The sequence below is a fragment of the Molothrus aeneus genome, chromosome 5 (genome assembly GCF_037042795.1).
Source record: "Molothrus aeneus isolate 106 chromosome 5, BPBGC_Maene_1.0, whole genome shotgun sequence".
NCBI classification, from domain to species: domain Eukaryota; kingdom Metazoa; phylum Chordata; class Aves; order Passeriformes; family Icteridae; genus Molothrus; species Molothrus aeneus.
This window is the reverse complement of record NC_089650.1, coordinates 13082088-13095956: the sequence shown is the minus strand read 5'-3', so window position 1 is coordinate 13095956 and position 13869 is coordinate 13082088.

Here is a 13869-nt window from a genome sequence, read left to right as displayed (position 1 = left end):
ATAGGCTAATAGACTCAAGAGAGGAATTCCCTTTCTCATACAACCTTTCTTTACATGTGAAATGTAATATTTCTTTAAAAAGCTAAAGCTTTCACAGTAGGAATGCAACTACAACGAAAACAATAAAACCCCATTCTTGGGAGGAAAATACCCAATCCTGACAGGAATAATTTACTTTGAAACCTCCTCCCCTCAAAACCCCTGCAGCTTTGCTGCAGCCAAATGATTTCAGCATTTCCCTGCAGTTAAAATGTGGTTCTCCCTAACAAGGGACCTTTTAAACTAAGTAGTGATGCTTGTAATACAGGTTGCCAAAGTTGTTAAATCTAAAAATAGATAAATATTGGAAGCAGTCCCATAATTTCAAGGTGTTTGATCTCATGTTTTCACATTCAAGGCTTGGTATTGCTACATGAGTATTGTATTTGCAGCTGCATTAGTTCACAGCAGCACAAGAAAACCTTCAGAGGTGTTTCTGTCTGTTTTCTGCCCCACTTATCCACAACCTGCACTGGCATCAGGGATGTGTGAGCGTGTGTTCGTCAGTGTGAGTGTGGAGTTAAAAGTATCGGTGGGTCAAGTGCATGGATTCTGCTGCTCTCATTCAGTGAGACGTTTCTGCAGGATCAAAGGTGAGCTGGGATTTCCAAGACCCAGAAAAGAAAGGGTTTGTTTCCCATGGATAAGGAACAGGAATGGCTGCTGGGTGTCAATTCAGATGGACAATCTGTAGATGACAGGGAGTCAGGTGTGACCGTGTTAACAGGGGCCTCAGGTTGAGGGAAGAGACGAGGATCTGACTCTATGTTTCAGAAGGCTTGATTTATTATTTTATGATATATATTACATTAAAACTATACTAAAAGAAAGAAGAAAGGATTTCTTCAGAAGGCTAGCTGCTAAGAATAGAATAGAAGGAATGATAACAAAGGCTTGTGTCTTGGACTCTCTGTCCGAGCCAGCTGGGCTGTGATTGGCCATTAATTAGAAATATCCAACATGGGCCAATCACAGATCCACCTGTTGCATTCCACAGCAGCAGATAATCAATGTTTGCATTTTGTTCCTGAGGCCTCAGCTTCTCAGGAGGACAAATCCTAAGGAAAGGATTTTTCATAAAAGATGTCTGCGACAGCCAGGAGAATGGAGCACTGCCTGGCTAGCTCCTATGAACAGTTTGCTGCCAGGGAACTAACAAAAATCAGTAGGATTGACTGTCAGAAGAACTTCTGGCTGCAGCCTCCATTGTTCTCCATTTGCCTCCAAAGCATACAACACCTTCACAGTAAGCCACAGAGGTTTCAGCTTTTGGATGAAATCTTCTGCTAAATTTAGAGGGAGGAGGAGGCTTCTCACCGAAGGATGGGTGTAGACCTGCTCAGGAGGAAGTTCTGTTACTCTCCACAAAACATGGAGGGCACAGAGTGGTTGGAATCTGTTTTGTTGTTGTTGGTTGGTTGGCTTTTTTAAGGGTGATAAAGGAATGATGAAGTGAGTTAAAAAGGGTAGAATAAGATTAAAAATGTAGTTCTGAATATTTTGGATCCTGGAGTCCATCAAACCTGAGTGCCCTTGAGTGAAAAATGGTGTTGGGTGATTCAAACTAGTGTTTGGTGTCTAGATTTTGGGGTTTTCTTCTTGATATAATCAGCCAACAGGCTGAGGACTGTGTTTGCTTTAAACAGGGTATGATTGCTTTCTCTTTTTGTTAATGCATGCATGTACCTCATAAATTTCTTCACTGACAGAGCTGATGATGTTCTAACAAGCTCTGGTCTTTCTCAGTCCATTTATGAATACATTCTTTGCTCCAGGAGTATCTGTGTTTTGCTAATGGGTCTCACTATCATCCCTGAGGTACATCCTAATGGGATGCAAGGCTCCACATAAATATAAGGGGTTATTATTCTGGCTGCTCACTCTTTTTCCTTGTTCCTCCTTTCTGCCTTTTCTGAAATGTACAATGAAAGGGTGGATATGAACAGTGGTGTCCAGTTGGATGAGATGGTTGCACAGTAAGGGGTCACTGGATAACCAGCAGTTTCTCCATGTAACACTGCCATTAAAAGTTCTTGTTGGTCTTCCCAGTCACTTAAAGGGTTTTTTTTGTAGTTTGAAATTTTCAAATACAAAACCAAGTGAGCAGTATGTCTGACTCCATAAGTCACCCTAAATTTCTTGTACTGGATTTGCAGTCAAGCTGATTTTTACTTGCAGCGTCCATTCCTAAGAAGTGACCTCCTCATGGGAGAGCTAAGTCAGTATTCCAGTGCTCTGGAGATTATCTATGGCTTTTTGTCACCTTTTAATAATGAAGGAGGTCCAGTCTGCAGCCAGAAATGAAGCACCTTTGTGCTTATGTGGGGGAAAGAGAATAAGGGCTAACTAGGATTATGAGGCACTGTTTGATTTAGAATGCCAATACTTTCTGACCTTCTCATTTAAGATTTTCTTTTTATTTAAGTTTCTGTAATTTCCTGTATTCTAATTTTGAAAATGCAGCAATACAGGATCTGATTATCATCTTCTTTTTTTTTTGTTATTATTAATAACAAACACCTGAGATTAATCTTTCCAGAATGTTGATTCACAGTTCCTTCTAAATGGTAGCCTTTTCCAATGTCCCAACTCAGCCATCCAATAAAAAAGATATCTGTAAAAGTGGCCATGTGTAAAGTGAAGGGTCTGGAGCAAGGGTCTTTAGAGGAGGAGCTGTGGGAGCTGAGGTTGTTCAGCTTGGAGAAAAGGAGGCCCATGGGAGACCTTATTGTTCTCTACCATTGCCTGAAAGCAAGTGATGGTACAAGAGGGAATGGCCTCGAGTTGTGCCTGGTGAGGTTTAGATTGGGTATTAGGAAAAGCCTCTTCATCAGAAGGGTTGACAAGCACTGGAACAGGCTGTCCTGGGAAGTGGTTGTGTTGGAGCCACTGGAGGCATTAAAAACTGTAGATGTGACTTTTAGTGATGTGGTTTAGTGGTGGACTTGACCAGTGTTTGGTTAATGGTTGGACTGATCTTAAAGGTCTTTTCAAACGTAAATGATTCTGTGGTTCCATGAAGGTCTTCGATCCAAGGAACTGGGAATGGTGGATAATTCAGAAACTTCAATGTCATTGCCCAAAGTTGGTTTCTCTGCTTTAGATTCTTCCTTACTGCCTGTGTCTTGAGGAAACAAAACTTTCTGGTGTGAGAAATTAACATTCTGTTTCCAGACTGTGATGTCCAGCTCTAGTTGTCTCAGATCTGGACTTTGGTCCTACCCAGGCATATTGAACCTTCCTGTTGCTGCTGCCCTTTTTTCCTAACCAATATGAGATTTTTTGGAAAGCTCTTTGTTACATTTCCTCACTAGATTGCAGAAATAATTTGTGTATATTATATAACCTATACATAAATATAAATTGTATAATTCAAATGCAGACTAATTTATGTTGGTGGGGATATCTGACCCAGTCTTGCACTCAAACCAGGGTGAACTTTGAGGTTAGGGCAGGCTTACATTAATGGATCCTTACATTTAGGACCCTTATTTAGGTCATACCAAGGCTTTCCTTGGATTTTTATAAAAGCAGAAAGAAAGAAAAAGGTATTTTCTATATGGAACAGGGAATATGAATTGACAAATGGAAACACAAAATGTGTATGATTTTCAGAATCAGGTGCTGAACACATCACAGCTAAAGAGAGGCTCCTTTACTCCCAGGAAGTCACCCAGGAAATCACTGGTGGGTGTGAAGAATAGACCTGCAAGTCCTATGACTCCCACTGTGTTAACCTCACATCTGGCAAATCCCATTGTATTTTCTCGTTTCTGCAGTCTCTTGTGCCAAAGGTATTTTCATGAACTTATGCACTTTTCTTTCAGTTATTAGGGTTTGTTGTGGGTTGTTTTGGTTTTTGTTTTTTGTTCCCTGAAGCGAAAAGTTGCATCCCTATTGTGCAGAAAATAGGAAACAGATTTGTTCTTCTCAAATGTGTTGGGTCTTTAAATGGAAACTGGGAGGAGAAGGAGGGGACAGCCTGCAGCCCTGTCACATTCTTTCCATTGATACACATGGACACCAGGAAAAAGTCTGATTCTGATCCCCTAAAACAATAGATATGGAAATGTTTTCTCTTTGTTTGGTTTTTCTTCTGTCCATCTTAATGTGAGCATAGCAGTAAAAAGCACTACAGGGCCTGGTCTAAGACTTGTGTTCTCTGTTAGATAGGTTCAATAGGAAAAGAGAGAGCTTTTTCAATAGGAAAAGAGAGATAGGTTCAATAGGAAAAAGAGAGAGCTGCTTACTCCACAGGTTCAAATACCATTGCACTGGCCAACAACAACAACAACAACAGGGTTTTATCTCAGTGTGAGCTGAACCTAGCAGCTAAAGAATGATCTGTTCAGGGCACAGCTGTGTTCATGCTTACCCAAACACAGCCATGGAGGAGCACTGTGTTTGACTGGAGGCAGCACGCAGAATTTCCAGGTAAGCAGGCAGGAAATTCCTCATCTTCCTGCCACGAGGGTGTGAGGGGGAGGCTCCCATGGAGGGGTCATTGTGTAGACACAGCTCAGCCAACTGACTCAGGCTTCAGTGTCTTCCAGTCCTCTTCTTGTCATCCTTTTCTTCAATAGCCATGAAGAAAGGGAATCTGATGAGATCTGGTGCAGCCAGATCCTGAATCATCCACCACTTCCAAGTCCTTGGATCCAAGACCTTCATAGAACCACAGAATCATTTTGGTTGGAAAAGACCCTTAAGATCAGTCCGAGGCAAAGTGCAACCAGTGCCAGCATGGTTTGCCCTGGAATGGGAGAGGGCAAAATGCCTGGGCTGAAGCTCCAGCCAGGGGGGGCAGAGGGGCCAGTCCCTGTCTCACACACACATACAAAGGCCAGCCAGCATCCAGAGGCTTGAACTTAGCATTTATTTTCCTTACTAATTAAAACAAAACCAAAAACTTTAACTTATCTTAACCATTGGGATAAGCATCAGTATAGAGCATGCAGTAATATTGATGAAGCTTTCAGTTCTCAGATGAAATGTGCTACAGTTTTTAATAACTGTAAATGAAGAAAACTAATTATCCTTATGGTAGAACTACTGTTCCAAGCCCTCTTTTTTAATTTGCCTCAATCTTTCAAACTTACCTTCTGAAACAATAATGCCCATTCTTGGCTGTTGCTCTGAAATATTAATTAAGGAAAAAAAACAAGCAACAGAAAAAACTACACCAAAAAAAAAACCCAAACCTTGACCAAAAGTAGCTAATTTAATCCCCTTCATATGTTAATTACACAAAAGCTTTTAAGAGTTCATAGTGAAAAATTTGGCACAAGAATGAGGGTCAAAACCAGCAGTTCAGCCCTGCCCTGTGTCTCAAGTATTGATGAGATGCATGAAACAAGACCTCTCCAAGCTGGAGGACATTTAGTTAATGACTTTAACAGCTAAGAATGCCAGAATTTTAACAGTCAAGTTGGTCAAGTAATTTTGCACAAGGGTAACAGGAAATCACTTTCTATTTTCTTTAATTTATCTTCATTTTTTAGACAGCCTGAACTTAAAAATAGTCTGAATTTTGAAGAGGTTCCAAATCCAACACTCTTTCTCTTCTCAACCATCCTGCATAACAAAGCACCTGAATGTTAAAACAATATTGTTGGTCTCTCTCAAATTCTGTTCAATGATCTTAGTGGGTGGGATTTGAATTTTGAATGGTTGTAATCAGAGGAAAGTTTGAATCAATCTTGATGTCCTGGGAATTGCAGTCCTGAAGTTTTATAAACATATTATTATTGCAGTCTGAGAATGTGCAAATTTCAGTGAATTTACCTGCTCTGTTTTGTTTTGGGTTTTTTTTTTTTCTTCCTTTAATAACAGTAAGCCCAGCACAATTTGCCTTGAATCCCCCTCCTAGAACAATTCTTGTAGCAAAGCACCAGGTAATATTTCAGACTCAGTCACACTTATTGTGTTGGTGGGGAAAAGCACAGGTGAGAATCAGCCCCACAGTGAGGAGAGCCCAGATGCAGAGTGCCTGCACTGGGATCTGGGCATTCCTTCAGGATAAATCTCCCTCCTAGCCAGGCTGGGGCAGCAGGGGAATCCAGCTGGGGGGGTTCATCTAGGATTTAATGAAAAGGTTATCCCTGTTAATAAACCAGGATTCCGCGGAGGATGGAGATTTCCTGTCCAGATCAGGTAGTGTATCAGTTTGCATGGATTTTACCCATCTTCACTTTTCAATTTCATGAGTAAACAAACCCACAAAAGACACACTTGCTAAACAAGGTCATGGATTCCCAGCACTTCTTTCATCATCAGAACAACCAGGGGAAAAACACTATATAAAAAGCATTGAATTACATTTGTGACCTTGTCCTATGCCTATGCTTCAAAATTAGGTGTTTTTCATTTTTTTGACCAACACTGTAGGAATAATTTGAAACATAAAGGGAGTATCATTTTACAACATTCCAAAACAATATTTCATCTGGAAAATGAATGGTACCCGTAGATGCTGGGGTAAAGACAGGCAACACAGCTAGGAAAGTGCTCCTCATTTCCTATCCCAGACAGCTGAAACAAAACAGATGTCACACACACACACACACACAAAAAAGGGGAAAAAATTAATCAAAATCTAAAACATGTCACCAAAGAAAGAATTCAGGCAACAGTGATACAGGGTCACACACTCATATGAACTCCTTGTTAAAGACTCGTGTTTTTCCTACCTCCTGCAAAGATATGATGAAGGAAATGGAGATAGGCAAATTGTACCAGAAGCATGGGAAATATTTGTTAAATATTGGGAGAACTCCAATAAATACAGTATTGCCTTTAGGCAGTTAATTGTGGTTCCTAAGACAAATCTGGTGGTGTTGCTGCTTTCAACTCCTTGCAATTTCTAGATGTGCATTATTTATGCTGTCCTAATCAGATCTTATATTAGCATCATTTAGACAAAGAGAAGGATGCAGGTTATTTAAAGAGAGAGAGATGAATGCTGAAGAGACAGAACTCAACTGTTTGGAAAGGTCTACTTTGCAATATCTTAACATTTAGGCAAAATAATTAGAAAAAGAGTAGCCTGGGGAGGTAAAAACAATTCTGAACAATCTCATGTAGCATTGAAAAGGAAATTGAAAAAGCAATAATATTGCTACTCAACTGCAAGTACATATATTCTCTTAGGTTCTGAATATAATTTCATTGATAATGTCATATATTAATTAATTAGCATTAATACTAAAATTAGGACAAAGGGAACCTTAGCTAAGATTGTGTTCCTCTGTTTTAAACATGGCATAAATACTACTAAAAAAACATGGTATCTTCAAAAGGCCTAAAGTACCTGAGGGATCTTAGAAAACAGGATGAGACCCTGTTCCTATTCACTTCTTGGCAGAAATAATAAGACCAATGACCAGAAGAGCTGTGGATGGTATAGGGTTACCCTGATTGTTCCCTCTCCTCCAAGTAGAACCAAGTATCTTTGCTTATACCCAACTCCTTTGAAAACCTCCATAATTTCACTGTAGAAATGAACGGTAAAAGCAAAATTATTACAAGCAATAGCTGTAGTGGTTTTGTTGAAATAAGCCTAAAATTAGGATTTTTTCAAGTGAAGTCAGAAATTATTCTGCATGGGAAGATACCTCCCCTTGTGTTCTACCCCCTTCAAATTCCCAAGATGCAAAGTAAATTACTGAAGAGAAGGATGTACCAGAGGAAATAACCAAAAGAACAACTCGTGTGGCCATTTTATCAAGTCTCTCTCACTGTGTTGACGGTTCCAAGAATTAAAAATGTGAAAAAACTCCCACCAACTCTTGTGAGAAAGGCTCTAAGTGTTAAACATTTATATGTATTATATATTATAATATAGAAGTTTATGATATACAGTTTGACACATATTCTGAGAATTTTTCTTGACTCTGGATTTTTTTAGCAATGTTTTAACATTTATATTCTGAGATTTTCCCATAAAGCATAAGTGGAAGAATCAGGACTTTCTCCCCTATGTTTGCACTTTTTACTAGTGAAAACTGCATGTCTAAAGCAATCACATAATGCTGGGAACCAGGTCTTTGGGGAAAAAACTGACATCATTTAGCAAGAAGTGTTAGCGTTGCCCACAGTAATCCCCATAATTTGCTATCAGAATGAAATTTTTAATGTTTTTAAAAGGTTTTAATGTGCACATTTTTTTTAATACCAGCCAGTCCAGGTCTAGGCCTGTGAATGATGATGCCACATTTTGTTAAACTCCTGAGCATGAAAGCCTAGATCAAGCTGACATTGAAGCCAACAGCATCCCACAGGAGTTTCCATCAAAGATGGATTGTGCTTTATGAGGGCCATGCAACTGGCTCAAATCTCCAGCAAGAAATTGCCAGTAAGTTAAGAACAGATGTACCTAATTTTGTTCTTATGGGCAAAAAAATCCTGGCCATTACATTAACTAACGAGGTATTGCACATGTGCAGGTTATAGCTGTTTGTCCTCCAGTTCTTATGTTTTTAACAACAGACTTTTGTGTAGGTTTCTTGTTATCTCTGGATGTGATATCACCCAAATTTCCCATTTGCCACAGCTATTTCTAAAAAAGTGGTAGCAGGGAAAGGGTACTACATAACCTTTACACAATATTACTTTTTATTTTATTCTCTTGTGAAAATATCTACCTATTTAGCTAGCTCTTAAAGTGCTTTGCAACCCTATCATCCTCAGAAGCAACCATTTTAGGGCTTGAATTTTTTTATGTCCTGCTTAATGGATGAGTTGCTGTCACGTCCACAACTGTCAGTCTCAGTGCAGGCTTGCCTTTACTACAGTGACTGCCACTAACTAAAGTGAAGAAAACCCCCTCTGTTAGCAAGTGCAAGCTTGTACTGTAACCACTGAAAGCTGAACTAAGCCACCAGGGTCTTGGGAAAAACACCTATAAAGAACTCTCAGTAATGGTATTTCTGAATATGTTTGATAATTATTTGTCAATATTATTTTCTTAGTGTTCCTTCTATTGCTGTGATTTCACTCAGATTCGTAATCAAGGATTTAGCTGTCTTTTCTGAAGGAGAACTCTTATCATTTGATTGTGCATAAGAAAAACTTGTTAAAACCACTTATATTTGTCTTCAAATGTGAAGTTTAGCATCATTATAATTATGCAGGTGAACTCTTTACAAACTGACAAATCAGAAGGCAAGAGAACATTCTGGTAAGTGGAATTTCTTTGTTCATACATTCAGGCTCAGAGTTGTGCTGGTTGCACCATATTGTGGATGCAAAGGGTGTTGTCATGGTTGCTCCCAAAACACTACCAATTCACTTTAAAGGGAATATAGTAAGAAATTTTTTTTTGATTATATAGACACAATTGGATTGCAAGCTAGTGATTATGTATTTCAAAATGTGGTTGCTAGAGTTTTAACTGAAAAATGCTGTGTGTCATGATTTAGCTCATAGGGAAAGGATCAGAATACTTCTAATTTTCTAATCACTTTCCTGCTATAGAGTTAAAGCCTCTAATCTGTTATTGCTAGCTTGGCAGAGAGTAAAATTGACCATTTCAGTCCAGTGCCCAGGGCAAAGCTATTTAGTACTGTGTCTGATACTAGCTGATTGCCTTAATGAAGCATCAAGGACTGATTTGGTGGAATTATAAATGCTATCTTCTCTACTTCTAGAGCCAGTCCTTTCATAGAATATTTAGGCATGTGGCTATAGTGCCTTGTGAAGAAAAAAAAAGGTACTAGCAAATCAGGTTCTTCCTAGGAGAAATTGAAAGGGAAATTTGCATTCTAATTGTAGAGTAATTTTCTGCCATAAGTTTGAAATCAATTAAAAATGTCAATTTTATTGGTTCATTTTCAAAGGAAAAACATGTTGTTTCTGCATTTTGCTTTGGTTTTACAATGCATAGTGACAAACCCCCAGCAAACAGAACAGAAGTGGTAGCTGTTGTTCAGCCCTTCATAATAAAATGCCATTCTCTTTTGGTTTAAACTTCTCCCTAAACTGCAAAACTAGAATGAAATGAACATGTTTGTTTATGGGAAAAAAAAAAGGTGATCATGTACTTAAAACATTTTTTTTCATCATAGCTAAGGTATTTTATTTTTAATGCAGTAGACTTCAAATCCTGGATATGTAGGACTTCCATTCCCAGGATTGCCAGCACAAACAAAAGAAGAAAGTGGTGAGAGAAGCCAACATATGAAGAGCAGCCTTTTAAATGCTGGGGATCTGCAAAGGCCTGCTGTGTTGCATTATATTTGTGGATTTCAAACTGCAGCATGCAGATGTATGCACATGAATAATTTTGAGCAAAAGAGCTTTAATCCCCTTGTAGAAAATAGAGTCAGTCAAATGTGTAAAGTTACGACATGTATTCATGGTTTGGTGACTGAAGCTTAAGATCAAGTTCTGGGCCACTGACTTTGTTTTCAAATATCTTAAGTTTTTAGCATATGTGCATGAAAGAATAACTCTTCTGGGTTCATGCTCTTGCCGTCGTCTTCCACATGCCTCTGGGAAATCTGATTTTTTATACTCTGGATTACTTTAATGTTAGAGAGTAAGGTATGAATTATTATTTCTGAACTCCATGGATTTTTCTACTCCAATTATAAGATTGATAGTCTCTGTGATGATAGTGTGCAGGCTTGAAATGAAAGATAGAGTGAGAGGGTACACAGCTCAGAAGTAGTTGATTTCAATCCTCAATGCATTCACTAAATAATTCAGTATCCCTAATGGAAATCTGATCTGAGCACAGCAGTCGGGATGCAGGGCACTCAGTTGCCAGGGCTTGGCAGCTCAATAGCTCGGGAACAACAATGGAGCAAAAGGTGAAAAAACCTTTAAACTGTTGTGTGGTTCTCCTCTCTGCTTTCCTGGAATCATGTTACATTTTCCTGGTGCTGCTGTTGCTGATGGCTGGGGAGAGCGGGGAAAGAAATTGATATTTACAGTGGAGCTGAAACAAACAAGGCAAGCTCAGCTCCAGCTGACCTTCTAACCTGCTCAGCAGAGGGACCAAAAACAGGGAAGCTCTTCTTGAGAGAAAACTGCATAAAGCCTTGTCCTCTGACTTGCTCTCTGAACTTTAGAGTCAGAATTTTTAAGGCCATCTTTGGAAAAAAATGTGCAAACTGCTGTTAGAAGTTCCAACTGTCTCCCTCAGGTGGGTTGTGAAATGATTACCTAAGAGTAATAAAAAACCCTAGCTCCAAAGAGAAAATTTGGTGTTAATCCTTTTTTCAAAGGGAAAAACACACCTAATTAAAGGGAGCTTATTATGGGGTGCTATTTTTATTTTGGCAAAAACTGTATCTAAAGTTGGGAGCTTCTTTCCCCAAAATTGTCATAAACTTTTACTGATTGGATTGGGATTCTAATGAGGATCTAATAGTCTTGGATTGCTTATGAGACCATTTGCCTATGGCATCAATCAAAGGTCCTTTTACAGCTAGTTTTGGCCCTAACCTTCAGTTTTCCTTTTTAAGAGATATTTCAGCTCTGTCTCACTCATTAGGTTGTACATTTTTGCTTCAGGTAGCAAACAGGATATGTGAAAACAGAAACTGGACTTCTACAACTGCCAGTCCATTCCTCACCACTGTTTTTTGAGTGGAACCAGCAGCTGTAAACTAATGTTAAGGATTTTAAAGAGAAGTATCCCTGACAATCTTTGTGAGCAAAGTGTCTTTTCTCAGTTATCTTTGTGTTCCGAGTAGAAAAGTAATAGTTGAAAAGTATTTTTTCAGTAGGGATTTTCCTACATGTCACAAGAAATGTTGACTAGTCTGCAGTTCCAGAGATCATGCAGCAATTATATCATTGTCTAAGAAAAAAACTCAGGATAGACAAAACAGCAGAGATTTGGAGATAAGCTTCTCCAACCTTAATATCCTTTTATTAAAGCAAACATCTCTGTGAAAGTAAATGGTCATAGCTTATCTTCCATTCATCCCTTTTCTCCATGCTGTACTGCTGCTCTCCACTGGGAACCAGTGCCACAGGCACATTTGAGGTTGTGAATAACATAGTTGGTGACCTTTTTCTTGGCAAAAGAAGTTACATTTGTCCTCTCAAGACTGCTGTATTCACTGTCTCATTGTCTTCTCTGTCTTAACAGGTTCTATCTCAATAGCAAAAGTTCAGTCAAGAAATTCAAGGGTTATGCTCCATTAATATCAAATGTATCCAACAGAGTGAGCAATTTGGAGCAAAGAATATTTTTCCTGTATTTGTACAGTGCTTGTTGCAATGGAAACCTCAGTTAAGCCTCAAAGTTCCATTGAAACAAATAATATAAACATTAAAAAGCTTTTGATTTTTTGGCAATCAAAAAGTGAGATACTCCCTTTTTCAGTCATGGGTGCTTCGAACAATGATCTGTCCCCTGAGAAACTCTGCTAACCTTGCTAGCAGTTTCATTTTGGAGATTCTGAGTCAAATAACACACAAAACTAGTTTCCGTGCATGTAAACTCAGTTTCAGGAAAATAACATTGGAGCCATGAAAAGCTAGGTATGGAGAAAATCTGGGAGCAAATTTGGTCGAAGATTAACTCTTGACATTGCTTCCAAATTTAGAGGCCAAATGAGGCTTCTAACATCATGCACATCTTTGTGGAAAGCAGTTGCTTTCTGCAAAGTTTCCACTGTTTTATGAAAATGCTAAGCTTGCAGAGCTTTGGCTAACAGATTTCTGTGAAGCCTCTTGGCCCATTCTGATGCAATCTGATGTTTTGGTTTCAATCAAGGTGAACTTAGAGCCATTGTTCTCTTGCCTACTTTGTTACTCAGAAAGGATTGATCATCTGAAACGTGTTACAGTGGTTGTATGGAGAATTTCTTGGGTCTGCAAAGTGTCAACCACTACCAGGTGTTTTTTGATGGAAAGTTTCTTTCTCGAGGTGCTTGCCGTGCTTCGCACCGTGCTGCCAGGATTTCACTGAGAAGACCTCAGGAAGGTGCAAGCTGGCTAGCAAGCATTCATTCAGCCTTGCCTGCTCTGAAACACAAATGCCATTGAGTGCTCCTTTCCACTCATCCAGCTGCTGGGAAGGATATTCTCTCCACCTCAAGCCATCACTTTACACTGCAAATCGAAGTTGTTGTTTTAAATTACATCACTGTCATTAAACGTGCTGGTGGCGCAAATCCCGAACAGCCATGCCAGGACTGAGCACATAACTGTGTGATGAAAAGAAGATGTCAAGGTGTGGATGGAAAGGGTTAGTTTACTTTACTAAGAAGGACTCCAGGTGAGTGCAATTGCCTGCTCTGGGACTGGCTGTACAGTGCTTTTCATTGTCACAGATGGTAGGTGTTAGATGATGCAATGTGCACGGTGCCAGACAAATTACTTTTTTAGCTCATTCCTCTGGAAACAGGAGGGGAATCTGAAGTGGATTTCTGTGCAAACCTGGAGCAGGAGCTGCAAGCTGCAAACCCAGCTGAGACCTAAGCAGTGAATGGGCCCAGTCTTTCAAGTGAAGGGAGAGACTTGCTCTGGGGAGAGGGCATTACACAGAAATTGCCTGGAGTTTGGAACAAGTCCATGTAGTTTTAAATTAAGCTGTGGATTGGGGAACACTCTTATTCAGTGGATGTAATGAACCTAAAAGTTGGAAAAGCCTGCTCCTAAATGAAAGCCCTGATACAACTCCAGCAACCGCTACGACCCAAAGTGTTGAAATGGCATGGCAAAAGTTGTTCTCATCATGCTTTTAGGCCAAGCTGAAATTAAAAGCTGGGGGTGGGGGGGGGCTGGCAGAGAGAAGGGGTCGGCTGTGGGTTTTCAATTATTTATTTATTTATTTTCTTTCTTTTTAAATTTATTTATCTTCTATTCATTTAT